General features: G+C 38.2%; 1 pseudogene; it reads left to right on the forward strand.

Annotated features, from left to right (window-relative positions):
• The first annotated feature begins 13,563 nt into the window (after window positions 1–13,563).
• Window positions 13,564–14,486, forward strand: LOC149198046 (uncharacterized; annotated as a pseudogene).
• The last annotated feature ends 12,697 nt before the right edge of the window (window positions 14,487–27,183 follow it).

Below are 27,183 nucleotides of genomic sequence, written 5' to 3' on the forward strand. Positions count from 1 at the left end.
GGGGTGCATTCTTATGATGGTCTTTTTTCTGGTTCAATTTTACCTCCAGTTTTCGTCCTCTCGATACTCTAGCTTGAAGAATCTCTTTGAAATTTTTATAAAAATGTTGATAATTTATAAAGTTTACATCAGTTGATTGGTATACAGGTGACACTTAATTTTATTAAATTTTAAGTTCAAGTCAATCTTATGAAAGGATTGAGAGTGGACGCCAAAGGAAAATGGCATAATCTCACATAATCTTGGTAAAAGTTATCTTGTTTTTTTGGACACCATCTAACATTAACACAATGACAATATCCAATATGAATGTATTGCCGTTGACAAATGATTTTAACAGTAATATTAATGCTAATCTAGATTTAAACACAAAAAACCAACAAAAGAAAGAGAAAAATGGTAGTTTGCTATTACCACGAACATAATTCAATGACAGTATCCTATATGAATATTTTGTTGTTGACAAGTGATTTCAACAGTCTAATATTTATGCTAATCCAGATTTAAACACAATCTGAACCTAAAAAAGAGAGAAAATGGGCAGTTTGCTATTACGATAGACCATCTAAACCGAAGAAAAAAGAAGAGAAAAATGGCAGTTCGCTATTACCATGGACTCCGTACTAAAAAAAAAAATCGCTGTTTGCTATTACCATGGACAGAATTAGTCTGTAAAAGTGAAAATGCAGAAAAATGGCCGTTTGCTATTACCATGGACAGAATTAGTCTGTAAAAGTGAAAATGGAGAATAATGGCCGTTGCTATTAACATGGACAGAATTAGTCTGTAAAAGTGAAAATGGTGATTTCGTACTCTTAATGTAATTTAAGTTTGCAATTTCAACGCTTCAGTGCAATTTAGGGAATTTGATGGGAATGATTTGGGTGTAGATTTATTTTATTTTATTTTATTTTTATTTTTATTTTTATTTTTATTATTTTTATTTATATTATTTATATGTTTTGAGTTTTTCCTATTAAAATTTGGTAATAATTTTTTTTTAATTGTAAATTTTATGATTTAAAAATAAATTGGATTTTATAAATTATATAAATTATATAATTTAAACTTGTGATTCTTTTTTTTTTATTTCTAATCAAATTTAAGAAAAAAGTTAAAGGCATGTAGATAATTGCGAAAATTTAATTATCTTTATCTCAATTACAAATTAAAAAAGAATCCATTTTTTTTTTTAAAGAAAAAAAAAAAACCAACTACTTTCTATTAAATAAAAAGATGTTTATACATATCATGCATATAACCTATGTGTCATTATAACCCCATATAACATATCACTGATATTTAGCATCATACAGAAAAATCTAAGAACAACAAGGCTAAAGGCACCAAAATTGTGTAAAAAAACAAGAAACAGGGAACACAACCAAAGAAGCCCATAGGGATCACCATATATAGCCCAATAGCAGGCAACCACTTAGTAAAATGTCAGTGTCAAAAGATACTCTGACTGACCAAATATAAACCAGAAGTTACTCTCATCGGCAAGGAAAACAACAACATTGTAAGATACTCTAACCGACAAAATGCCTAGAGATGCTTTTACATGCCTGTCATAACAAATCAGAGTAAGAAGTTACCAGCTCTGGACCTCTCTAGTCCAATTTCCATGTGGCTTCATAGCCCCCTCTTCCATAGCTAGTAAGTGCCTTCTTTATCCCTCCAGCATGTGGAGCTCCGCCTCGACCAACTCCAAATCCGCTCGTAGGTGCACCATCGAAAGCGTCAACCGTCGCCCCCCATTTGTCATCCATACTAAATTTGGGAACCCATTGGGAGCCCCGAGAGAGGCTTTGTAGTCTCCACTCAATCACATTTTAAAAGGCATGGTCAACGCATCATATCCTAAAACAAAACTACCAGAGGCACCAAAATTGAAACCCCCATCGCCAAAAGGATACGCCACCATAGGTCCATTTCCACAACCAGACACTTCGTTGGGACTCTGCCCATCATAGTCAATGCCCATTGGTCCCTTTAGGCCATAGCTAGCATAAAACACTCTCGCATTGACAACACTCGCAATTGCTCCCCCCCACAAGTTCTAGGGACGCAAAGCAAGCGAAAACCCAAGTCTAGCCGCCAAAAAGGGGGCTTGCCCACCCCATAACCTCCATTGAGAGGAGGCATCAAGACCCCAACAAATTCACCCATAACATATTTGCCACTAGGACCCACCACCATAAACCTCATGCATGTAGCCACCAGACGTGCCAACCACATAATTGCCAAGAGTCCGAGCATGTCCCATGGTCCCAAGAAATGTAACAAATAACAACAATTTAAGAGCAATTGACCTCCTAATATTCCAAAATATTCCAAAATTTACAGCGCTTATAAGTTCAACATTAAATTTGTACTTTCAATATTAAAAATGACATAAAATTTTATCGCAAAATTTGTACCATTTTTTTAAATAAATATAGGCTCAAAAGACTAAAAAAAATGTCCCTTCTCCCACAACCACTAAAAAAGACAACCAATATTTAATAAGCCATAGATCCATAAGTCCATTAATGCCATCGAGTTGTATATGCCAATCACTAAATAATATACTTATTCTAACAATTAACATGCCACATTAAAACTGGAAAATAAGTATCATCGTGAAGAGAGTGCATTGCAATTTTATTAGCAGTGAACCTTTTTGGCAATAGAAATGACTTAATGTTGCTTTTTAATTTCTTTTAAGTAGCATATTAATAGTTTGGTCGGGACTTGGGAGTCTAGACACGCTTTGGAAGAGTATTACTTAAAACCTTTACGGATGATATTTGAATTAAAAAGTTTCTCATTAACCAGTGATTATTTTTGTATTTATAAAAATGTAAGTAAGCCAAAAACGCGTGTATGTATTTCATTTAAATATATGAAATTTTTAATTTGTTTTTTTAATTAATTATTAATATAAAATTAGGTTGTACTTAAAGTTAAACGTTATTACCTATTAATATTATTAGTTAATATATTTATTAATATTAATAGTTAATATATATGGTAAAAATAATGAATTATATTACTTAAATATAATAAGGTTATTTTTTATAGCTAATGTTTAAATAGTTGATCATGTTCGAATTTAGTTAATTTTGTGTTTACCATATTTAACACTAGTTAATTTTATTCACTCATAGTTGTCTTCACTCAACACAATTTAACCATATTCAATTATAATCACCTATAGTTGACTTCAAACATTGTCAACCATAGTGAATAAGTTTATCCTTGGTGTGTCACAATCAACTATTATCAACCATTATGTTCCACCAAGATATCTATCATGCAACAAGAGGAATCAAATCCCCATGAAAATTTTCCTCATATTATTATTCCAAAATTATTAAATTTAATATTATTGATATAATAATAATAATAATAATCTTTTAATATTAATATTATATTTAATGATTATAACAAAATTTAGAATAAAACTATATAAAATTGATATTTTTAAATATTACAACTTTGATGTGCAAATATTTATGTCTTTAAAGATTTTAATATATCTATAAGATTGACCCCCTTAATCAGTATGTTTGGATTGACATCTCTGACTCTAATACCAATAGAATCTTCCTTGCAACTTGCTACTTTGCTCCCTTCAACTCTACTTCCTATAAGAAGAACAACCTAAATAAGGATTGTCCCTTCATTAACTTAGAGCGTGATATCCACAACCTAAGGAATGAGGGAAACATTCTCTTGCTTGGGGACTTTAATGCCCATACTGCCAATAACCAAGCCACTCTATTAAGTAATACCTCTAACCCTAACCCCTTATGGCTTGATGAGGATTGTGTTATGGCTAGTAGATTCCAAAGAAATTCTGAAGACATTACCGAGAACTTTTTTGGCACTGAGCTAATTAAGCTTTGATGTTCCTAAGACCTGATTATGTGTAATCGGATCAATAGGTGGCCTTCCTCTGGTCAGATGACTTGTATTGATGGGCGTGGTAGTAGTGTTGTGGACTATGTGATATATGATACCCAGGTTATCCACCGTATTGTTAATTTTGACCTCTTAAATGACCATGAGCCTGACTCTGACAATAAACCTCTCTCCTTAACCCTTAACTGTGATATGTACACCAACCACAGGCATACGAAAGATGAGAGTCCTAGACACATGTGTTTTGACAAAAGTAAAACAAATCTCTTCTTAAAATTTTTAATGAGGGATCTAGGTTCCTTAACATATAATGACAAGATTGATCACATATACACAACTTTACTACTATCCTCTCCACTACCATTAACAACTTCTTTTTATTTATGTAATAAACCCAATAGGGTCGAGTCATAGTCATAGTTAGTTAAAGAGTCAATAAATCTCACATTAATAATTATAAGTGGTTAACCCGCATTTAAGAAAGGGACCACAGTTAGTTGCAAACAACCCATAATCAATAAATAAAGTGGTTATGCCATGTTATGCAAAGGACCACTAGTCGTTAGGTTGTTGAAGGTCATTTAGCTATAAATAGTCGTAGTTAGAAGGGAAAGATCATCGAGTCTTATTTTGTAATCGAGCTCTGCTCTACTGGAGGTTGCCCCCTCGAAGAGGCAAGTGAACATTGCATTTATCTTTGAATAATAAAATACTTGTTGTTTTTTTCATTTTTTCTATGTTCTAAGTTGTATTTCTTCGCATATTTGATATTCTGGAATTTCTCGCAGGTCAAGAGCATAACAAGTGGTATCAGAGCACTTTCCAAGGCTGATGGTACCTCCACTTTTGTAGAATGTTTTTTAGGCTAGAGACGTGTTCTGGTGTATTTAAACCACGGGATCTGTCATTTTGCGCATAAACCTGCGGATTTGGGGAGGCATGCACGCAGGAAATACAAGAGGTGGTCACGTTTGTTGGACTCCCTTATATCCCTTGTGGGTGCCCCTTCAAGTAGGAGCACATTAGACAGAACCGCGCACAGACTGCACTTCCACGTACCCTCTGGGTATATCGGAAGCCCCCTAGGCTCACCTGAAACCTCACCTTAGATAAGCCGTCAGTCGTCTTGCTACTACAATACACTGAGAACAACACTCGGGGAGATTACTCGCACGTACGATAGGGTAGTCGAGTAGTACAACTAAGGGTACAGTTGATCCTCCTTAGTTAGTGCCCTGAAAGATTGGGTCGAGTACTATTGTTGGACCCTTATGTATATTGTGATCTGTAGCACCTTACACTCCTTTGTGACCACAGTTCCCTCGGCGTTCTGAAGATTTTCCATTGCCTTATCCGCCATATCAGATCCACTAGTTGGGGTTCTACCACAGTACAATTTAGATTTAGCAGTTGGGATTCTACTGCCGCAGTACAATTCAGATCTAGCAGTTGGGGTTCTGTCGCCGTAGTACAACCACATTCAACATTTGGGGTTTCGCGGGTAGATCTGACTCTTTGTGAAATGAGACTTGTTGCTACTATAGTCTGGGCCTGATTTTCGTAGGACATTGGACATGATCAAGTTTTCTGCAATTTGGCCACTACAGTATTGATCCATGGGAGTAAAACTCAGTTCGGAGTAAAAACAATAAAAATAAAAAAGTCGGAATCCTCCCCTGGATGCTTACAATAGACTTAGCCCATAAGATTTAGGACGATGAGCTGATCGCATTGGTACCATTCACTGGTCAGCCTCAATTTTCAGAATTTTTTCGAAGTGACTTCAAGTGACCAGGATCCTGTGTATGGTAGAAACTAGAGCTCAAGTCATGGCCAATGAGAAGATCGAGCGCCTTGAAACAAGGTTGGATTCGTTTAAGGAACACCTGGACAACATTTCAAAAATGCTTGAAGAATTCACCAAGAGCATGACGAGGTATCATCAAGAGGCATATAGTATTGATGAACACCTCAAAGGAGAATCTAACCATCATATTCACTTCCATGGAAATCACCAGCATTCCCACCCTCGACCACCCAAGCTGGACATGTATACATTTGATGTCTTGAATCCGGCACTATGGGTAGCACAAATGGAACAATATTTCACCCTAAATGATATCCATGATGATCAAACTAAACTACGTGTGGGAGCCCTTTACTTGGACCAAGAAAGATGGCAATGGTGGCAGTGGCATCATAAATGTTATCGTGGGAACATAACGTGGCACATGTTCTCAAAAGCCCTTTGTGATCGCTTTGATAAAGAATCTAATTTTTTGGGTCATCTCACTAAGATCCAATAGACAAGCACAGTAAAAGACTACATTGTAGCCTTTGAGACATTGGCTTTCAGAACGGAAGGTCTAGGAGATGAATTCTACTTGGAGTGTTTCATCAGTGGTCTCAAAGAAGCCATCCAAGCGCATGTCCGGATGCAACACCCACCTACATGGATAGACGCTTGCAAAAAACCTGCCGAGGTAGAACTTGCCTTCGCTGCCTAGTCTACTAGTCCAAATTTCGTAGCCAAGGGGTGTTCCACCCAGGCTCAGGGCCCTACCTAAACACTTAAGGTTCAAAAGGTGTCTCCAACAGAAATGGTTGAACGAAGAAAACAAGGATTGTGCTACTACTGTGATGACAAATACTCCTCGGGGCATAAATGCAAGGAACCAAAATTCTTTCGAATTGATGTTATTGATCACAACTCATATGAGGAAGCCCAACCCTTTGGGGGCCCAAATGACGAAGTTGAGGAAACCCAACAGGATAATTATCTCACAGCTACGCCAGATGAACTAGTTATCTCGCTACATGCTTTGGCAGGCATTTTTGCGCCACAAACTCTCAAAGTCAGAGGCTTTCTTAAACATCACCCTGTAGTGGTATTGATTGATAGTGGCAACACTCATAACTTTATCCCTAAGCGAGTCGCTGAACCTGTTCATTATTTTGTAAGGGCAGTCTCTAATTTCCAAGTCCTTATTGCTGATGGGGGGACAATGAAATGTGAAGGTTGCTGTGAAAAATATTAAACTTCAGATGGGAGACTACCACCTAAAGACCCACCTGTTTGTGATTAACATGGGTGCTTGTGACATTGTCTTGGGTGCTGAATGGCTTCGCACACTATGTCCAATCACAATGGATTTCCAGGAGTTATATATGAGCTTTAAACAGAATGACCACATTCATACACTACGTGTACTCCAGGCAGGTGCTCCTTCTATCATCAACTCGCATGGAATGGAAAAGTTGTTGAAAAAAGACCATCGTGGAGTCATCGCCCAGTTTAATACCATCCAAGCCATAGAATCCACTACTCTTCATATTCATCTTGAGATGCAACAGGTCTTAAACCGCTACCAACAGGTATTTGACAAACCTAAAGAGCTTCCACCCTCTAGAGGTGAACAAGACCATAACATTCTTTTGGTCCCAGGGGCCCACCTGCCTAATGTGCACCCATATTGATATCCTTTTGCCCAAAAAATGAAATTGAAAAAATCATCAAGGAACTCCTTGAAGTAGGTGTTATTCGTCCTAACATCATCCCTTATTCATCACCAATGGTCATGGTGATAAAGAAAGACGGGGAATGGTGCATGTGTTAGGACTTTAGAGCCCTTAACAAGCTCACTGTCAAAGAAAAATTTGCTATTCTAGTTGTTGATGATCTGCTTGATGAACTACATGGTGCTCAATTCTTTACAACCTAGATCTTTGCTCTAACTATCACCAAATACGCATGAAAGAAGTAGACATTCCCAAGACTGCTTTTCGAACTCATGAAGGCCATTATGAATTCTTGGTCATGTCATTTGGTCTCTGTAATGCTCCATATACTTTTCAAAGCCTCATGAATCACCTGTTGAAACCATACCTTCGAAAAGTTGTCCTCGTTTTCTTTGATGACATTCTCATCTATAACCTAACCTGGGAAAAACATCTTCATCATGTAGACCTGATCTTGCAACTGATCTGGAATCACAAATTATTTGTCAAATTGTCCAAGTGCTCTTTTGGCGTGGAAGAAGTCAAGTATTTGGGACACATTGTGGGTCGTGAAGGTGTCAGGGTTGATCCCAAAAAGATATAGGCAATGCAAGATTGGCCCCAACCAAAAACCTTGAAGAGTTTTAGGGGATTCTTGGGTCTCACTGGCTACTATCGCAAATTTGTCTGCAATTATGGTCGCATTGCTAGACCACTCACTAACCTTCTCAAGAAAAATTCATTCCTCTAGACTAATGCAGCACAACAGGCATTTGTGGCTCTCAAACAGGCCATGTGTTCTACTCCAATATTGGCACTACCCGACTTCACCAAATCTTTTGTGATTGAATGTGATGCTTCAGGTACTGGTATTGGTGTTGTCTTAATGCAGGAAGGTCGACCCTTGGCTTTCACCAACCAACAACTGAGTGGGAAACATCTGGGACAATCTACTTATGAGAAAGAGATGATGGCCATATTACACGCAGTAGATACCTAGCGACCATACTCATTGGGGCAACATTTCCAAATCTGCACAGTCCATGAAAGCCTCAAATATTTTTTGGAGCAACGTCTATCCTCACCGCAACAAAATAAATGGCTAGCCAAAATTTTGGGATATGATTATGAGATAATTTACAAGAAAGGGCGTGACAATGTAGTAGCGGATGCGTTACCGCGCCAATTTGAGGATGAAAGCACCCTGATATCAATATCTCTTCCCATTCCATATTGGATTGAAGAAGCCCGCAAGGAATGGTTTTCACACCCCTCTCTCTCCCAACTTATTAATAACTTGAGAGCAGATCCTAATTCCTCAGTTGGAAACTCTTGGAAGGATGAGATTCTTCGCTACAAGGATCGAGTAGTTATATCACTGACATCCACCCTCAAAACTCGCATTTTGGAAAAGTTGTACTCATCTTCCACTGCAGGGCATGAAGGCTTTCAGAAGACTTATGCTCGCACTTGTCATTCTTTCTTTTGGACACGCATGAAAAATGACATTCTTACTTTTGTAGCTGAATGTGATGTGTGTCAATGCCACAAAGGAGAAACAGTCAAGTTACCAGGAACCTTACAACCATTGCCAATCCCTGCCTCTGTTTGGATAGATGTTTCTATGGATTTCATTATTGGTCTCCTGAAGTCAAGCAACAAATCAGTCATCATGGTGGTTTTGGATAGACTTTCTAAATATGCTCATTTTTTCGCTCTACCCCACCCATTTACCCCTAATTTGGTGGCTCAAGCTTTCATGGACCAGATCTTCAAACTGCATGGCATGCCAACTTCCATTGTGTCTGATCGTGACCCAAATTTCACCAGCAAATTTTGGCAAGAACTTTTCAAGCTACAAGGCACCCAACTCCAAGTAAGTACTGCCTATCATCCCCAAACTGATGGTCAAACTGAAGCAATCAAGAAATGTTTGGAGACATGCCTAAGGTGTTTCACTTCAGAAAAGCAACATCAATGGGTACAGTGGCTACCTTTAGCTGAATGTTGGTATAATACTAACTATCATGAAGCCACCAATTTGAATCCATATGAAGTAGTGTATGACCAACTCCCACCTTCTGACCTATTTCTTATATCCCTGGATGTGCTAAGGTGCAAGCAGTAGATCAACTCCTATAGAATCATTCCACCATGCCAGCTCGTCTCAAAGATAATCTTCATCAAGCTCAGGATCGAATGAAGTAACATGCAGACCAACATCGTTCAGAGCACACATTTCAAGAAGGGGATCAAGTGTTCCTGCGGCTGCAACCACATAAGAAAACATCGCTCAAAGAAAAGGGCTGCCAGAAATTAGCTCCAAAATTTTACGGACCTTATCAAATACTTCAGTGCATTGGAGTAGTAGCTTACAAGATGGCCTTGCCACCAACTTCAAAAATCCATCTAGTCTTCCATGTATCATGCCTCAAGAAAGTGGTGGGGAACAATTGCAAAATTCAAACTAGTCTACCCGAATTGGATGAGGAAGGTTCACTCTAGCTCCAACCTGAACATGTCCTCGATACTCGAGAAAGACATCTGCGTGGCCGCATGATCAAGGAATTCCTTGTCAAGTGGAAAGGCACCTCTCCAGAAGATGCGACATGGGAACCAACCACTATTCTTCCGCAGTTTCTGCAGCTTCAACCTTGAGGACAAGGCTGCTTTTTATGTGGGAGGGCATGTTAGGGTCCAACCCTAACCCCTTTATTTATATAATAAACCCAATAAGGTCGAGTCATAGTCATAGTTAGTTAAAGAGTCAATAAAGCCCGTATTAATAATTGTAAGTGGTTGACCCACATTTAAGAAAGGGACCACAGTTAGTTACAAATGGCCTATAATTAATAAATAAAGTGGTTAACCCATGTTATGCAAATGACCACTAGTGGTTAGGTTGTTGAAGGTCATTTAGCTATAAATAGTCGTAGTTAGAAGGGAAAGATCACTGAGTCTTATTTTGTAATCGAGTTCTACTCTGCTGGAGGTTGCCCCCTCGAAGAGGCAAGTGAACATTGCATTTATCTCTGAATAATAAAATACTTGTTGTTTTTCTCATATTAGTCTATGTTCTGGGTTATATTTCTTCGCATATTTGGTATTCTGGAATTTCTCGCGGGTCAAGAGCATAACATGAGGTGTCATATAATAAGAACAATAGGACTTCCTACCCGTGATATGACAATGATTGTAAATTTTCTAGGAAATCGATTAGAGATTCTCCCAATGAAACTATTGAGGATGAAAAAATCAAGGTGTACAAAGCTCTTATCAAAAGGAAAAAAAAAGAGTATATAAACAAGAGGCACGATCATCTCCTTAACCTCTATAAAGTTGAGCCCAGAAAGTTTTGGAGGGACATTCTTGTCTGTAAATCAAAAGAAAATAATGCGATCCCCTTAAGGGAATGGGATGTTTGTCTTAGGAATCTCTATGACTCCTTGGACACCATGAGCTACATCAAAATCACTATTATAGAGGGAGATACCTTTTCTTTGGAGGACATGGAATCGGAGATTAACAAGCTTGCTAACGGGAAAGATAGGGATATTGAAGGGTACTAAGCTAAAATTCTCAAAATTGGGGAGGTCCATCCTCACCCCGCACTTGCACAATCTCCTCAACTTGATAGTTAAACATAGATCCCCTAAGCTGTGGATGCAAAGCCTTATCGTGCCTATATTTAAAAGTGGGGATAAAAGTGTTCCCTCTAACTATAGGACTATCATGATTAACCACATTTTAGCCAAGTTGTATGGGCTCATTCTGGAAAAGAAGATTAGCACTTGGCTTGAAATCCATGGTAAAAGAGCCACTAGGAAAGTTGGTTTTAGAAGGCATCACTCTACGATCAACCACCTTGTCACTCTTAGGACCATTGTTGAGGATTGTTGCAACAGTAAGACTGATCTCTTTTGTTGTTTTGTTGACTTTAGAAAAGCTTTTGACATGGTTCCTCGAGAGAAGTTATGGCAAAGGCTTGATGAAATAATGGTTCCTCTCGAGTTAAGGGTTGTTGTTATTAGATTATACGAGAATGTTATTGCCAAGCTTAAGACCACCAAGGGTTGGTCTACAGATATTAAATGCAACATCGGTGTTAAGCAAGGGTGTCCCCTATCCCCTACCCTTTTTGGCATTTACATTGACAAGCTTGAGGAATGCTTAGAAGTTGTTGGTTGTGAAGGACCCAAGCTCGTTGGCATAGTCATTACTCTTCTCCTTTATGTTGATGATATCGTTCTTCTTGCCAGGAGCCCCGAGAATCTCAATAAGCAACTTAACACCCTCTACAATTATTGTTCCAAGATGGGTATGATTGTTAATACTAACAAGACTAAAGTTATGATTATTAAATCCAAAAAGATTACCTATGATAATTTCATTTATGATAAAAATTACTTAGAGAATGTTTCTTCTTACAAATATTTAGGTATTGACATCCACCATCAACTCAACTGAAACTATAGCATTGAGAAAAGGATTATAGGAGTTTGGAAAGCTTACTATGAGCTTGAAAACAATTGTAAGACAACTGATCTTTGGGTTTGGAGTAAAAAAAAATTCCCCTTCGAGAATCTCGTCATCCCTGTTATTTTATATAGATGTGAGGTGTGGGGCTACAGTCTATCTAGAGATTCATGGAGAAAGATTGAAATGATCCAAAAGAAATTCATAACCTACAACCTCAAGATTAAAGGTAATACTCCCTACCCTATTCTCTTAATAGAGGTTAGCCTTTCCCCATTGAATGCATGACTATGTTTAGGTATTTGATGTATAAGAAGAATTTGTATAACATGGAAGCCAAGAGACTCCCAAAAATTGCTTCTAACTCTAGTCAAAACCACCTTTAACTCAAGCGAGGGTGGCACAAGGATGTAAAGTTTTGGTTCGATCATTGGGAGATAAAGGAGGAGATCATATTAGGGAATAAGGATAATATTAAAAACGTCATTACTTCCAAATTTAAGGATAAGTTGTGGAGTGATAAGGAATTAGAGGAGAAAAGAAAGTTAAGATACTATAAGGAAGTTATCAACCCCACACTTTCTAACCAAAAATACCTTTTTGTCTTAACCAGTGCTAAGAAGAGAATGAATATTGCAAGGATTCGAACTAATTGTCATGATCTCTAGAGTGAAACCGACATTGGTCTATTCCCAAGATGCCCTGGGACGAGGGAATATCCCTCCTTTACAATACTAAGAGAGTCGAAGGTGAAAAACACTTTCTCTTTGATTGTCCAGCCCTTACTCACATTTGCTCTCATTTCCAAAACATTTTCACCACGACCAACCTCCTCGGCTTGTTTAGTCAGAACAGTGACCTTGGAACGCTTCTTTCCCTCCTTTTTTATCACATAAATAATATTTTAAATAACCTCAATTAACCACTTCTTTCTTGAGGTCCGATAGACCATATCAGTCTTAGTGGACGTTAATCATTATCATCATCATCAGATATAGTTTTTCCTTTTAAATATTCATTTTACACATATTTAATTAAAAGAAATATTAAAAAAAATTGGAGCAAGATTTTCTATTCTGTATTGAATTGTATTGTATTTTTTTTATATAGTTATTTTCATTTTTGTTTTGGACCAATAATAATTTTTTATTTTTATCTTATTAGAGACATAATATTCTTACACATCTCTTTATACTGGATTGTACAATGCACTTCTAGAAGTAACAATGATCCAACAAAATCAACCAAAATTTCTATAGTGTAATATAATAAAATATAATAGTCAATCAATTTATCTGTAATCAATTATATTTAAACATAATAAACCATGATCCACTATAAATTCAACCATAACAATGTTCAGCCAATGTTCAAGCAGATTACATTGGATCAGTCCCTTGCAGCTGTACTCTAGATTGACAACGGATGTAAGTGACGTGTTATAAAAGAATGGCCGCGTGGACTGTCGCCATAAACGATTATCACTTCGGTTTAACATAGCTGTCGATTACCTGGCTTGTCTTTTCTTCACGTCTGCGTTCCCCAAAGACAACTCACGGCAGCGAATCTTGTACAAGACGACAACGGCATCTTACGCGTAAAAACCGCGTGAGAGCTTGATGGGAGAAGGTTCTTCACCTTCTAAATCCCATATTAACTCCATGTATGAGTCATGACCCTCACTCTCATTCTTTCGCTGTTTATTTATACACACCACACCACATCACAAACCTATTAGCTTCTGCCGCAACTCCACCCCTTCCCAACCAGATCCTCTGAATCCACCATTGCTGTGAATTTTGAGAGAAGTGGAACACATATCTAAAATTCCTGCCAACGGATCAGATTAAATCAGAGACATTGAATATGAAGAATAGAATGGGGTTTTCTAGTGTGGCCAAATTGGTGATTGTGATGATGAGAAAGGGATTTGCAGCGAAACAATTGCAAAAAATGATGCTGAGAATCCATGATCTCCAGAGGGTACTTTTCAGAAGATTGGCAACCACAAGAGTGCCTTATGATCGCGTGCTGTTAAATTATGATGATCATTGCGAGTTTTCTTGCAGTAAGCACTCCAGTGAAGGGTGATGAGAAGAGATCATGGGATGATCATTTCCATTTTCTTCCCTGCAGAGCTCTGCCCTGCGTTTGTCCCACTGCCCATGATGACCAAAATGGGAGCCACAAAGTTATGAGCATTGATGATCATCAACAACAATTACAGTTACAGTGTTGTTGTGTTGATGAGACGCCCAAATCCCCCATGGATGATCTCTGGTCTCCTCAAGTAGATAGAGAAGCAGAAGAGTTTATTACAGCGTTTTACACGCAGATGCGGCTACAACGTCAAGATTCTTATCTGCAATATCAGGAAATGTTAGCAAGAGCCACTTAGATCACTTTTTTTCGCAGGTCATTGATGGACAGCCTAATAAAACCCTACAATTTTTGCAATGGGCGCCCTCTTATGAAGGTCTTTTTTCTTGTTGAATTTTACCTCCAGTTTTCTTCCTCTCGATACTATAGCTTAAAAAATCTCTTTGACCATTTTTATAAAAATGATCGATAATTCATAAAGTTTACATCAGTTGATTGGTATACAGGTGAGACTTAATTTTATTAAATTTTAAGTTCAAATCAATCTTATGAAAGGATTGAGAGTGGATGCCAATGGCAAATGGCATAATCTCACAACATCTTGGTAAAAGTTTTCTGGTTGTTGGACACCATCCAACATTAACACAATGACAGTGTAATTCATATTGATGTTGACAAATGCATTTTAATAGTATTTTTTCTATATAATATCAATGCTAATTTACTGTTTCTGTAGGCAGATGCGGTTGATTGTGGCAGTGATCTTGTTTCTCGTCTGATTTCGAGTGGAGAGTTTGAGGGGGCGGGGAAGGAGTGGCTTTTTGTGCTGCTCTCTTCCTCATTTCGTGCCTCTCCTTTTGTATTGGGCGGTCAGATCTTGGGCTGTTTTCTGTTGCTTGTCTGCTTTGTGCTTTGGTGCCATTTCTGGACCTTATAGATGGGTTTGCCTTGTTTTGTGGGCATTATTGGGCTTTCGGGGCTATATTTGGTGATCTGTTTATGCAGATTTGTATGTGGCTTGGTCCACGTTTTTGCATATGCTTCTTGCATTTGCATTATGTAATCTCTTTTTTATATGAATATATTATGCTTTTTCTTCTGAAAAAAAATCAATGCTAATTTAGATTTAAACTCAATCTAAACCAAAATTTTTCCATCTAACATCAATGCTAATCCAGATTTAAACCCAGTCTAAACCAAAAAAAGAGAGAAAGAGAAAAATAGAAGTTAGTTATTAGCATGGACAGAATTCAAAGTTGTCCAAATAGTCTGTAATAATGAAAATGGTTACTTTGTACTCTTAATATAATTTAAACTTGCAATTTCAATTCCGTAATCCAATTTAGGGAATTTCATGGGAAAATTTTGGCTAATATATATATATATATATATATTAGAATTTAGCAATTTTTTTTGAAATTGTAGATTTTTTTTACTTAATTTTATAAATTATGCAAATTTTATGATTTGTGATTTTAATAAATTTTCTAAAATTTAGTAAAAAATCTATAGAAAAGCTAAATGAAAATTAAAAAGAAATTCAAAATATTCAAGAATCTAATAAATAGATCTTCTAAGATTTTAAATATTTCAAAATCTGCAATATTTATAGCAACAACTATCAATGCATTAATAAACTAAGGTAATATATGCCACTGTGAAATTTAACCAAATACATTATAAAAAATGAAATATATTACTACCCATTAATCAACAAATAACTCCATATATATTGTTCGCTAATGGTGATATGCTCAGCACTAAAATGTGTACCTTCAATATTAAATATTTAAAAGTGAAAATGGTATAGGATTTCATGGCAAAATTTGTACCATCTTTTTTTTCTTTTAAATATGCACCGAAAAGACAGGAAAAATAAATGTCCCTTCTCCCACGGCTATGAAAAGAGTGCAGTGCAGTTTTATTGGCTGTTGGTTAACTTTTATCGCAATCGAAATGACTTAATGTTGCGTTTTAATTTCTTTTATTAATATTTTGGTCGGGACTTGAGACGCTTTGGAAGAGTGTTTAGTTACTTCAAACCTGTTCGATTATATTTGAATTAAAAAGTTTCTCATTATTAACCAGTTATTATTTTTGTATTTATAAAACGTAAGATGAAAGCTAAAAACGCGTGTATTTATTTCATTTAAATATATAAAATGCTTAATTTGATAAGTTTTTAAAAATTAATTATTAATATAAATTATGTTGTATATTTACGACTAAAATTTGGTATATCAGGTATATCATAAAAATAAATTTGCAAACGAAAATAAATTCAATATCATAAAAACGGTTGGAAAAAGTCCCACATCAATTTATCATCATGGTTTATGGTGTTGGCCCAATCATTTGTAACATGTCCCAAATGTCACGTTCATTAAGTGGAAACTTGTTATTGAAGTGAGAGGTATATAGCAACACTTTCTTTTGGATCTTTCTGAAAAACCAAGGTGTTTTTTACCCATGGTACACTTAACACTATTTGAAAATAATGGAGAAACAGATGGTTGTTTATTGTAATTAGAGATTAGTTCTTGAATTTTAAGAATTAGTTCGAAGTATCTGTTGACTGTGTTGGACTCATCAATATGTCAGGGGATCTTTCTGGTAAGAAGTCTTAATTAGACCTCAGACTGTTTGATGTAGGAGTTCCAACAGTGGCTAGTATAGTGTCGCCTTAACCGTTGTTGCGTGCAAAGGTGAGCAAGATGTACTTGTTGGTAGCAAGGGTGTGACATGTGCAGCAAGTCAAGGAAGGTGCATGAAAGGCTCTAACAAACAGAATGGGGGTATGAGTGCGCCCCTTAGAAATCTGTGGTAGCACACAACATCAAAGGGAACACACGAGTAGCAAGACATCACAAGCTGGAAAGCAGGTTAGCCAATGATCCAAAGTGATGGTTATACCAATAACACATTTCGATAAGATTCATACAAACATATACAAAATAGTCCATACATACATGTGTAAATAACAACTACATATATCATTAGAGTAACCAAGATAGTTGAACTACAATAACAACATATGCATGAAACATGTTTGCTCTGTTATATTAAGAAAGTGAAAGATCCAATCATACATACAACCATGACCAACCACTAGTCCCAACAGCGGAACGTTACAGTCATTGTCGCATGCTCCTCCAAAGAGATATACTAGCTCTGCACCGTGGAGAAGCCAAGGCTCATTACAATACACTCCAAGCTTTATCTAAGATACATCTATAAGAAGCTTGGCTCCCAAAAAGCCTGTAAAATGAGTCATGAGGTTCTATAAATAGCAAAGGGTGGAGTGAACCTTGACATTCCCCTTTGTGACTCTTCACCTACCCTCGTGATTCTTCAAGTACTACATGACTGTTACATTCTACTATCGACACTTGGTATTTCAATTACAACATGTTACATTACAATATGCACATGTACCCATGTGAGACAAAATGGGCTTGAGTAAGCCATGCAAGACATCACTAAGATTCAGATAGCTGTGGAAAGACCAACTCTGTGACATCCTCGCGATGATCGATGGTGGAGAATTGATGCCAAGCTTGGTAGTCCGTGATGGTGTCCATGTACTCTGTGGTGACATCCTTCTGAAAGTGAACTCTTGTCTCCATTGCATCCGAATACACTGATTTGGCACCTATATCCAACTCGTCTAATAACATGCACATCATAGCCTTGAGTTCAGCCAGACCAACAACATACTGATGCAGTGTTTGCGCTGATCTCCAAGTCTGCACTCGTGTCTACGCATATCAACTCATCAAAGTACATGTCCAGCTCTAGTCGGACTTGGTTCTTTGTCTTCGCCTCGGTGAGTGTGCCAATGGATGGGATCGCATGCGTGCGCACAATGACATCCATGCTTTTGAACACCCATGCATGTGAAGCCTGCAAACTGGTGATGAACTGCGGGAGTTCCTCGTAGTTCCGGATCTGACTCTAGATGCATGCCTTCAACTCTACCGCCTTTGGCTTCATCATCTTTGGAAAATGCAATGGGGTTCCCTTGTACCTCATTGTCCATGTTTGCATGTGATCGATAGTAGTGTGCAGATCTGACAAGATGCGTGCTCTCCTAGCACATCGTTGTTGCCAACCATTGAGATGGACAACTGATTTATGCACGGTGATGAATCTGGAATACATCGTTTGCATGACTGTCTCGAGAGACGATACTTCATTCAGTATCTCTCTCCTCAACTCTGCTCTGGCGGATGTTGTAACCTTCTCCTCCTTGCTTGGCCGCTTGTAGCTCCTTAGCCATGCACTCGTTCTCTGCTGTCAAGAATCTAACACTTGAGTTGGTGGCTTCAGCATATGCTTTGGTAGCATCGGCCAATGCTACTGGATGCTTGCGCACATTGGATACGATCACTCGTTCTTCAAACTATGCAGGATATATATGGACATCCGGAGTGGGCACTTTATGCGACTGCACAACTCTGTGTTGTGACTCGTCGAAATATATGTTGTGAATCTCCGCCTCTGGATTATTTTCAAGGATCTCAGTGTCTCCTTGATCGCTTGGGACTTTCTTTGCTTCCGGATCTGGTGAAGCCGGTGGGGTGACCTCTTGGTTCTGAGGCATGAGGTCAATATCCTAATCTGACTCTAGTTGAACCATATCTGTGTCCATCTGCTCTAGCATCTGTTCAATCTCTTGAGCTAAGTCTTGCTCCTGCAACTACTCACCCTGTCTGCTTTGTGCCAGCTGTTCAGATGAGTCTATAACCTATATGGGCGCAGTTTCATCAATCTGTGCATGTTGTGCCTCCTGCTGTACATGTTCCTGTTGCGCTTCCTTCTCTCTTTTGTGCAACTCTTGTTCTTCCCTAAGTTGCTGCTTCAACTCCTACAATTCCTTTTCTGTTTCCTCCATCTTCTGTTTCTCTCTTTTCCTTTGCGCGATCCTTCTGTCATATTGTTGCCTCTTTGCCTCAATCTCCAAAGCTTCTTTCAACACAAGTGGATTTTCTTTGAACTTGTAGCTTTGCTCTGTCTCTGCACTGTCAACAACCTTCCTCTTGCCTTTGTCACGTGTAGGTCTGCTACTGCTGATGATGTTGTTCTCTAAGATGTTGCTTCCTTCTGCTTTTCTAACTACTCTTTAGCTATGTCGACCGGTTCATTGAACCTAGAGAAGTGATAACAGTATCTCCATGGGTCTTCCTCAGGCCAATGACATGCCCTGTGGATCCAAGGATGTTGCACTCTCGTATAGTGGTCCTTCACTAAGCAATGCGGGTCATACAGATTGAAACTTCTGGTGCTGAAGGTGAATCTTTTGAATTCCTCCGTCTTGGCCTCAGCATGCTTGAGATTCTGTATCTCATACAACTTGATTCAAAAAGTAAGGGTAGGCAAAGGTGCTTTTTTCTTCCTGTGCAATCTTGGTGACAACCCTGTCGAGGTGTGACACGACACTTCTTGCATGATGAGCTTGTCCATGGCAAACTTTGGTAAAACATGCGGCGCCTTCTCTGTGTTGTACATCCGTATGAAGGTGCTAAAGGGTGAGGCATACCAATCTGCTATGTCAATTAATGCCTCCATCATTACCTGCGACATGCAAGGTGGATCGTGCTCAAATATCACTTTGTACACCGGGGTGACGAAGTGGTTAGATAACTCTATAATAACTCCATGGAAGCTGCATTTGGAGAACAATATGCAATAAGTGTGTATAGAGGTTTCTAAAGGTGTCCATGCCCAACCCAAGCCTAGGAATTGCTGAAAAGCACAGACTGCATCTAGTATGTAAGCGAACATGTATATCTTTGCTTGCTAACCCTAGGACTGATGTCAGGCTTCTATTACCTTTTCCTTCAACCTGAGAGCCAACATGTTGGACCAGTTGCAAGGTCTTCCTTTGCTCGCTAGTTGATCCAACATGATCAACCAACTCTGCGGGAAGGTTTTTGTGCTCTCTTGGCCATACAAGCGGCATGAAAAGATGACCAAGAGCTGATATGTCTTCCCCATTATCTTCGTCTAGTAAAACTGGCTGGGTGTGTTCATGAACTTGGCTGGTTCTTTCACCCATCTCTTCAAGATATCTCTTGAGTTTGCACTGCTGTTAGGTCTGCTGAAGGGTTTCTCCATTGTGACCACCGCCTGTGGCAAGTGATACATCTCCTGAAAGTCATTCGCCCTGAAGGTAGAAAGCTATGTTCCACTTGCACTGCTTAACACCATTGTCTTTGGATCAGTATGCGAGACAATCCAATGGATCATGTCCGCGCATGGAAACGCAGGATACCTGCATGCAATACGGTACGAGCCAGACTTATGCATGTTGACATAGACCTTGCGGTCTTCCAGATCTTCCTCAAATGTGCCTAAGAAAGTGTTATTAATGTCTTGCTAGTTCATATTGATGTCCTTGTCTATGAACAACTTGGTGTCTTCATAGATGGGCAAGCTCATAGACAATTGCTCAACTGCATTGCCAGTTGCACTCTCAAAGATGTACTTTGACCTTGCTCTCTTGGAGGCCATTGTACCTGAACTGCTGAGAGACGGAAGAACACTCCCATTTTGATCTAGATGAGGTGGCATTGACTTGGTTTTCATCATCATTAGTGCTAATGCTGAATTGCTCTTTATCTTGTATAGAGAAATTATTGATGCAAGCTTCCAGATCCTCTATTTCTGGATCAAGATCAATCTTGTGAAGACTTGTATCAATATTTTCTTGTTCTTCCTCTTCTTTTTCTTCTTCTTGTTTGGATGAATCTCCAAACAGAAAACTCGAAAAACTTCCCTTTACAGGTTCTTCAGGTTCTTTAGCTTTTGCAGGGTTCGGTGTAGGGCTAAAGAAACTAGGATTAGCAAAAAGAGAGTATGGATGAGTAGAGGTAGGAGGTGGAAAGTTTATGGAACTTGGGGCTTTTATGAGGCTTTCCACAGATGGAGTAAGTGAATAAGGAATTGCAGTCTTGGGCTCAGAAAAGAGAGTTGCAGATTTATATGCTTCTGCACTTGGTTTCTTCTTTAAAGACTCGATTCCTTTAGATACCTCCCAAACTTGTTTTTTAACAATGTCAAGACTGGTGGAGACCTTGACAATCTCTTTACCATGAGCGATTGCTGCTTCATGGATCTTCTTTTCTATTTTCAGAGAAAGCTTATCTAGACTTTGGGCAATTGTTTGGTCATTTTCTGCTAAAGTCTTTACGCTTTCATTTAAGCAAACAGTGTTGTAGTCTTGTTTTTGCAAGACTCTATCAAGCATGAGTTTCATCTCTGTGCATGCTTTCTCAATAGAATCAAATCTGGTTTTCAGATACTTTTCAAGACTAGATAAAGCCAGATTTGTCCAATTTGTGGCAGCTATTGAATCTTTTGTTGCCAAAGAAGGATCATCAGCATGAGATGGAAGCAGTTTGTACAATTTTCCTTCTTGGCTTCTTATGACAAAATTTTTCCAAGGTGGGAATTCTGTATCAGTTTCGACAATTGATCCATCAAGGAGTTCCCACTTGTGTTTATTTGGAGTTCCAGTTCTAATCATATTTACATGGAACTGAGAACAAATATTTCTTACTAATTCTTCTCCTTTCATCCTTACAGATATCAGAGTCCTGGGAGTGTTTGCTTTGCTTAGCATACTCTGGATCTTAGGCTCAAAAACAGGGGCTTTTAAAGGAGGAAGAATTACGACAGGATTTTCTTGCAATTTTTCTTCTACAAATTTATCTTGATCCTTGACTCTTTTTTGTTTTGCTTGGTTTCTGAACTGTTTTGCCAAAGAGTCTTCTATTATATTTGCAGAAGGATAATACCATTCATAGAATGATATCCATTGATTTTGCGCCTTCATCCATTCCTTCCATTTATCACTGTTCTGTTTGTTGAATGCAGGACGGTCTTTCTTTTCCAGGAGCCATAGCTCTTGCATATATAAATGTTCTTTCTCATGGGTGTAAATATCCCAGTTGAACATTTTTTTCTTCCAGGCATCTTCTGGATCATACGGGCCAATCCCTTTGAATATCTTTAAGAAGGAAATTATCTCAGAATCAGAAGGGATTTCGACAAACTCTGGGATAGGGTCAATAGGATTCTTCCTATATGAAGGAATGACTGATGAACATGTGTAACCAAGACCATGTGAAGAAGAACCAGAAACAGTATGTACAAGGAGTTCTTCTTGTGGATTGAAAAAAGATACTTTTTTGTAACTTTGTTCCGAAGAGTCATCAGAAGGCGGAACAAACTTGATCATGTTTATGCGGTGATTACCAGATGGATCTCCATGGGGAGTAGGAGGATCAGAAGAGAACTGAAAAAATGTCTTGGAGCAGTGGGGATGATCACAGACCGAACTGAAAGGCTGAGATGAGCTTGGTTGTGAGAAAAGTCTTTTTATAGACTCATACACTGCTTGGTCAATTACAAACTGCGGTGGGACTGTGGCTTGAGCAGGATGTAATTGGTTGACAGAAACTGTTGTAGGCACTGAAGTGATAGAAGGTCCACCACGCTGAGCTGTGTTTACTCTGGGGAATCTGGTGATAACCTTACCATCTGTTTCGGTAATGATAGACTGGGCGGCAGCAACAGTTTTCTTTGTGGGTTTTCCCCAATTAGTAACCCAATCATCTGGCGGACAAAGATCTTTACGGGAGACATATACAGGGGCAACTGGATTACAGGCAGAGTCATACTGTACAAGGGTTACTCTACCAGAATCTTTACCAGGAGAATGCAAAACTGCAGGAATAGTAGTATTATAAAACCAGACACAGGTAATATAAAAAACTGTCAAATTTTTTGATTTTCCATGAAAATTTTCATAACCTTTGGTTTGAATACCAAGGGTCAAACATTTTAAAATATTTGGGTCATCAAGGGCAACAGAGAAATCAGGGAAGACATCATATTGAATCGGACCATCTGAGAGACTGGTCTCGATTCCTCCAATCATAGCTTGTGTAAAAGTACTCCATCGATTATCAAATAGGGCTGAAAAAACAAAGGCTTGCTGGCCTTTTCTGTGCAAAGCATTCAGACCTATCCTCACCATCCCGAGATGGGCGTACTGATATCCTGATTTCAAAGCAGCTTGGATATGTTTTTGTTCAAGCAGAGGGATTGTCATCATGACATTTAAACTTAACTCTGTCTTGATTGATTTTTCTTTTATTTTTATCTGACTAAGGGCTCTAAAATTAAAAGGACCAAGATTCTTATATACATCTGTAGGTGAAACAGAAGGGAGTTTCCAATCTACTGTAGGACTATCTTCTTCTTCATTTATACAGGATTCATTTCTAGAACTTTCTTCATTATGGCATACATCATACATTCCTGATCTTAATTCTTGTTCATTTTGCATAGCATCAAAATATTTTGAACCAAACTTTCCCATGGATGCAGAAGAACTTGCAGAGTCCATTGCTTCAGATTTAAAGAAAGATAAATACCCGGTATTAAACTTGCAGTATGATAGCAGGAAGAGATTGCGGCTTCCCCTTGCTGGCTAAATTGCGGCTTCCTCGCGTACCGAAGTACGAATTCTCGTCCAACGTCTTCAACACCTTCAACGCCAATCCTCGGCAACAATAGGCTACAAACGCTATTTAGGACTCAAGCGAATTCGCGATCCACTCAAACAATATAGCACTAACAAGATCCACTCAAACAATAACTTGGCTCTGATACCATTTTACAGGATCAATATACTCAGAACACAGGTATGCGGAAATATCTTTCTTTATTGATTAAGAAATTGGTAATTACAATGATGGACACTTGCAAGACTGAGTTTTCTTCCTCAGATTGACTGCAACAACATTTAATGAATATATCTCAGCACAAGGCTTAAGAAATTCATAGGCTACCTGGCATGCGTGCAGGCTGAGTCTCAAAAACTTATCAGACTTACAGACTCATAGAACAACATATGATTCGGCCACTTTAGGTTCACACTAGCATCAAGTACTAATGCGCAGGCTTCTCAAACCATTTATAGACTAGAACTTATCTCGTGGTGCAAGCAGATCAGACTAAGAGTCCGCAGATGCAGAGCAGGAGAAAGTTCGACTCAGACCTCTAAACTCTCAAACTCCCAATTTCCGGATGAGCCTTACCTTCTAGTTCGAAATATTTATAGAACTAGCCAAGGGGGACAAGCATCCGTGAACTGCTGAAAGCAGAATGTACAAACTGATGACTCAAAAGAAAGATGCTGATCGGGTCTGATCAGATCGCCGAAAGCTAGATTCGGGCATGGGGGTACTGTCCCATGTTATCTCATCCCTTCTCCTTTTACGGATAGCCAGAGGCATATGGGGACCGAATCTAGTACACATAGTATTTACACAGAGGATATTCATCAAAAGAGAACCCTCGAAAGATTGAAAAGACTTAAAGTTGAGATATGCAAATCTCATTTGTACAAATATTACAGAGTGGAGATTCCAAGACAAGGGAACCCACGAAAGCTTGTCCAACACCATAGTCGGTTGGAAAGACGACACTTAAAAGGTATAGTAATCAATCTGAGGATGGGTGTAGTACTGATAATTCCATCTTTCAATCATATAGTTTGAATAATATTGGACCCATACTTCTTTCTCCGATTCCCAGGTTGCTGTACTGTGTGGGTCAGGTAGGTCCAGATAATTTAAATTCATGAATGGATTTGAATTTGGATCTACTTGTCTATGGAATTCGGCATAATTTGTACTTGTGGCAATTGATCTGGATTTATAATGATTCATTACAAACCATCGGACATGGCCACATCTTCTGACACCTCTTAAGAAATCTATATCTTCTAGGTCCAATAGATCCCTTATTGTTTTGTAAAGAACTTCTGTCACGAGCATACTTTGTGGACTAAACCCCGGAATCTTGAGTAGCGTAAAAGAATATGGTTTAAGTATAAGGGGTGACAAACCATATATCTTCCACCATTCCATGAACCATTCTGGGAGAGGATCATCTTCTTCCATATCTTCAACTGGAACTCCTTCAAATAAGAAAGAAAACTGCAGGGAGTAAAATAGATTAGTAGAAAAATTCTGGAGATTCATTCCTGCATAAAAGGCCTCTCTTTGGCGTTCTTCATCATAATTGGATCTGTTGAGATGATTATCAAATCTTCTAAATGTTATATGGCAACTTGTGATTCGATTATCATCCTCATTATCCCTTTCAACTCTGTAAGCTATGCTTCCGATGTGTCTCAAATAATCCAGGGCCTCTAAGGCTTCATCATTTAATTCATCTTGCAGAGGATCTGTCCAAAGATAAGGAAAACCTGTTCTGTACCTGACTTCTTTTATTGGCCGCCAATCATCATCATGATCTAGCAAAGCTTTTCCCAAATCATATGAAATCCATCCAGCTGAAGTTTCTATTTCAACAGTTTCATCATGTCTTCTTATATAATTACAATCCAGAGCAAGGATGGAATGCTCTGATAGAAATTCCCTGCTTAGCATGTCTGCAAAACTATTTTTATCCCCTTTTACAAACTCAATATCAAAATTATACTGGTTGAGTTGCATAACCCAGCGAACCATTGCTGCATCCTCAAATTCACACTTATGAATTGCATATTTGAGCGCTTGACAATCTGTTTTGATTGTGAATTTGGTGTAAATCACAAAATCTTTGAATTTCTCAATCCCAAGGCAAACAGCCCGGAGTTCCTTTTTCAGACTGGACCAGTTCAACTGGTTCTTGGCCCAGAGTCCAGAGGCATACTGGCATACCTCTATCTCTTTCTTTTCTTTGGGATTTTTCTGACATAGTACTGCACCCCAACCAGCTTGACTTGCATCTGTCATTATTATCTTTTCCCATTCTTCTCTGATGGGAGATAGAGGCTGGATATTTCTGACTCTATCTTTTATCCTTTTAACAGCCTGTGTACATTCAGTGGTCCAGGGTATGGGATCTTTCTGGAGCCTTTTATTCAAAAGTTTCCTCTCTTGGGCACAATGACTTAGAAACTTTGAAATATAATTTAGACTTCCTAAAAACCTTTGTAACTGATTCTTGTCAGTTATCTCATCTGGGAAATGATCAACAAAATTAAGACTTCTTTGAATCACAGTATAAGAGCCATACTGGATATTGTATCCCAAGAAGTCTATCATGGTTTTGAAAAGCTTCATCTTTGATGCAGATAACACTATGCCCATTTCTTTGACTCTTTTCAGGAAGATTTTTAGATGTTTGATATGATCTTGTATGTTATCAGAATGTATCAATAGATCATCAATATATTTCTTTAAAAATTCATCCATACCTTCGAAGGTTTCATCCATTATCCTTTGAAATGCTGAGGGCGCATTGATGAGACCAAAAGGCATGATGTTCCACTCATAATGCCCTTGTGGAACGGAGAAAGCTGTCTTCCATTTGTCTGCTTCCTTGATGCCAACCTGCCAAAATCCTGACTTCAAGTCGAATTTAGAGAATACTTTTGATTTTGATATTTGGGCCAGTATAGAGGATGGTTTTGGCAAGGGATAAGCATCATAATCGAGAATGCTATTAAGAGGTTTGTAATTGACTACCAATCTGGGTTTTCCTCTAGCAATCTCTGCATGTTTATTTACATAGAATGCAAAACAAGCAATTGGGCTCTTGCTTTTCCTTATTAGACCTTTCTTTAGAAGATCTTTAATTTCTTCCCTGCATAGTTTCATTTGTTCTTCATTCATTGGCATAGCCTTAGATCTTCTGAGCTTGCCACTGAAATCTGCTTTTAGTGGGAGCTCAACCTCATGCTTGTGAATGTGCCAAAAGGCATTAGGGTCATCAGAACAACATTCTTTAAATTTAGCAGTGAGGTCTGCTATTTCTTTTGAATATTTTCCATTATCCAAAAGTTCTTCAGTTTTGAGTGTTTCTTTCTTCATCTCCATTTTTGCCAATAAATTCTCCATCCTTTCTATTCTTTTTAATCTGTTTGGAGAATTTGAATTGATAAAAGGAAAAAATATTTCTCGATCATCCAAGCTTATAAAATATCCATACCTCTGAGACTGTGTATCAAGCTTGGCTCCATGCTTAGTGAAGTTCTGGAAAAATGGTGTGCCAAGATACATAGCACAATCTATTCCTGGGACTATTGGACATACAAGATGTACTCCAGTGTCTTCTGTCAAGAATACATCTACTTCTGCTTCTGATTTAGTGCGGATGTCTCCGCTTGTTGTAACC

This window comes from Pinus tabuliformis, chromosome 2_2, assembly GCF_031772625.1.
Source record: "Pinus tabuliformis cultivar Carrire ecotype Pingquan chromosome 2_2, CPIR1, whole genome shotgun sequence".
Taxonomy (NCBI): domain Eukaryota; kingdom Viridiplantae; phylum Streptophyta; class Pinopsida; order Pinales; family Pinaceae; genus Pinus; species Pinus tabuliformis.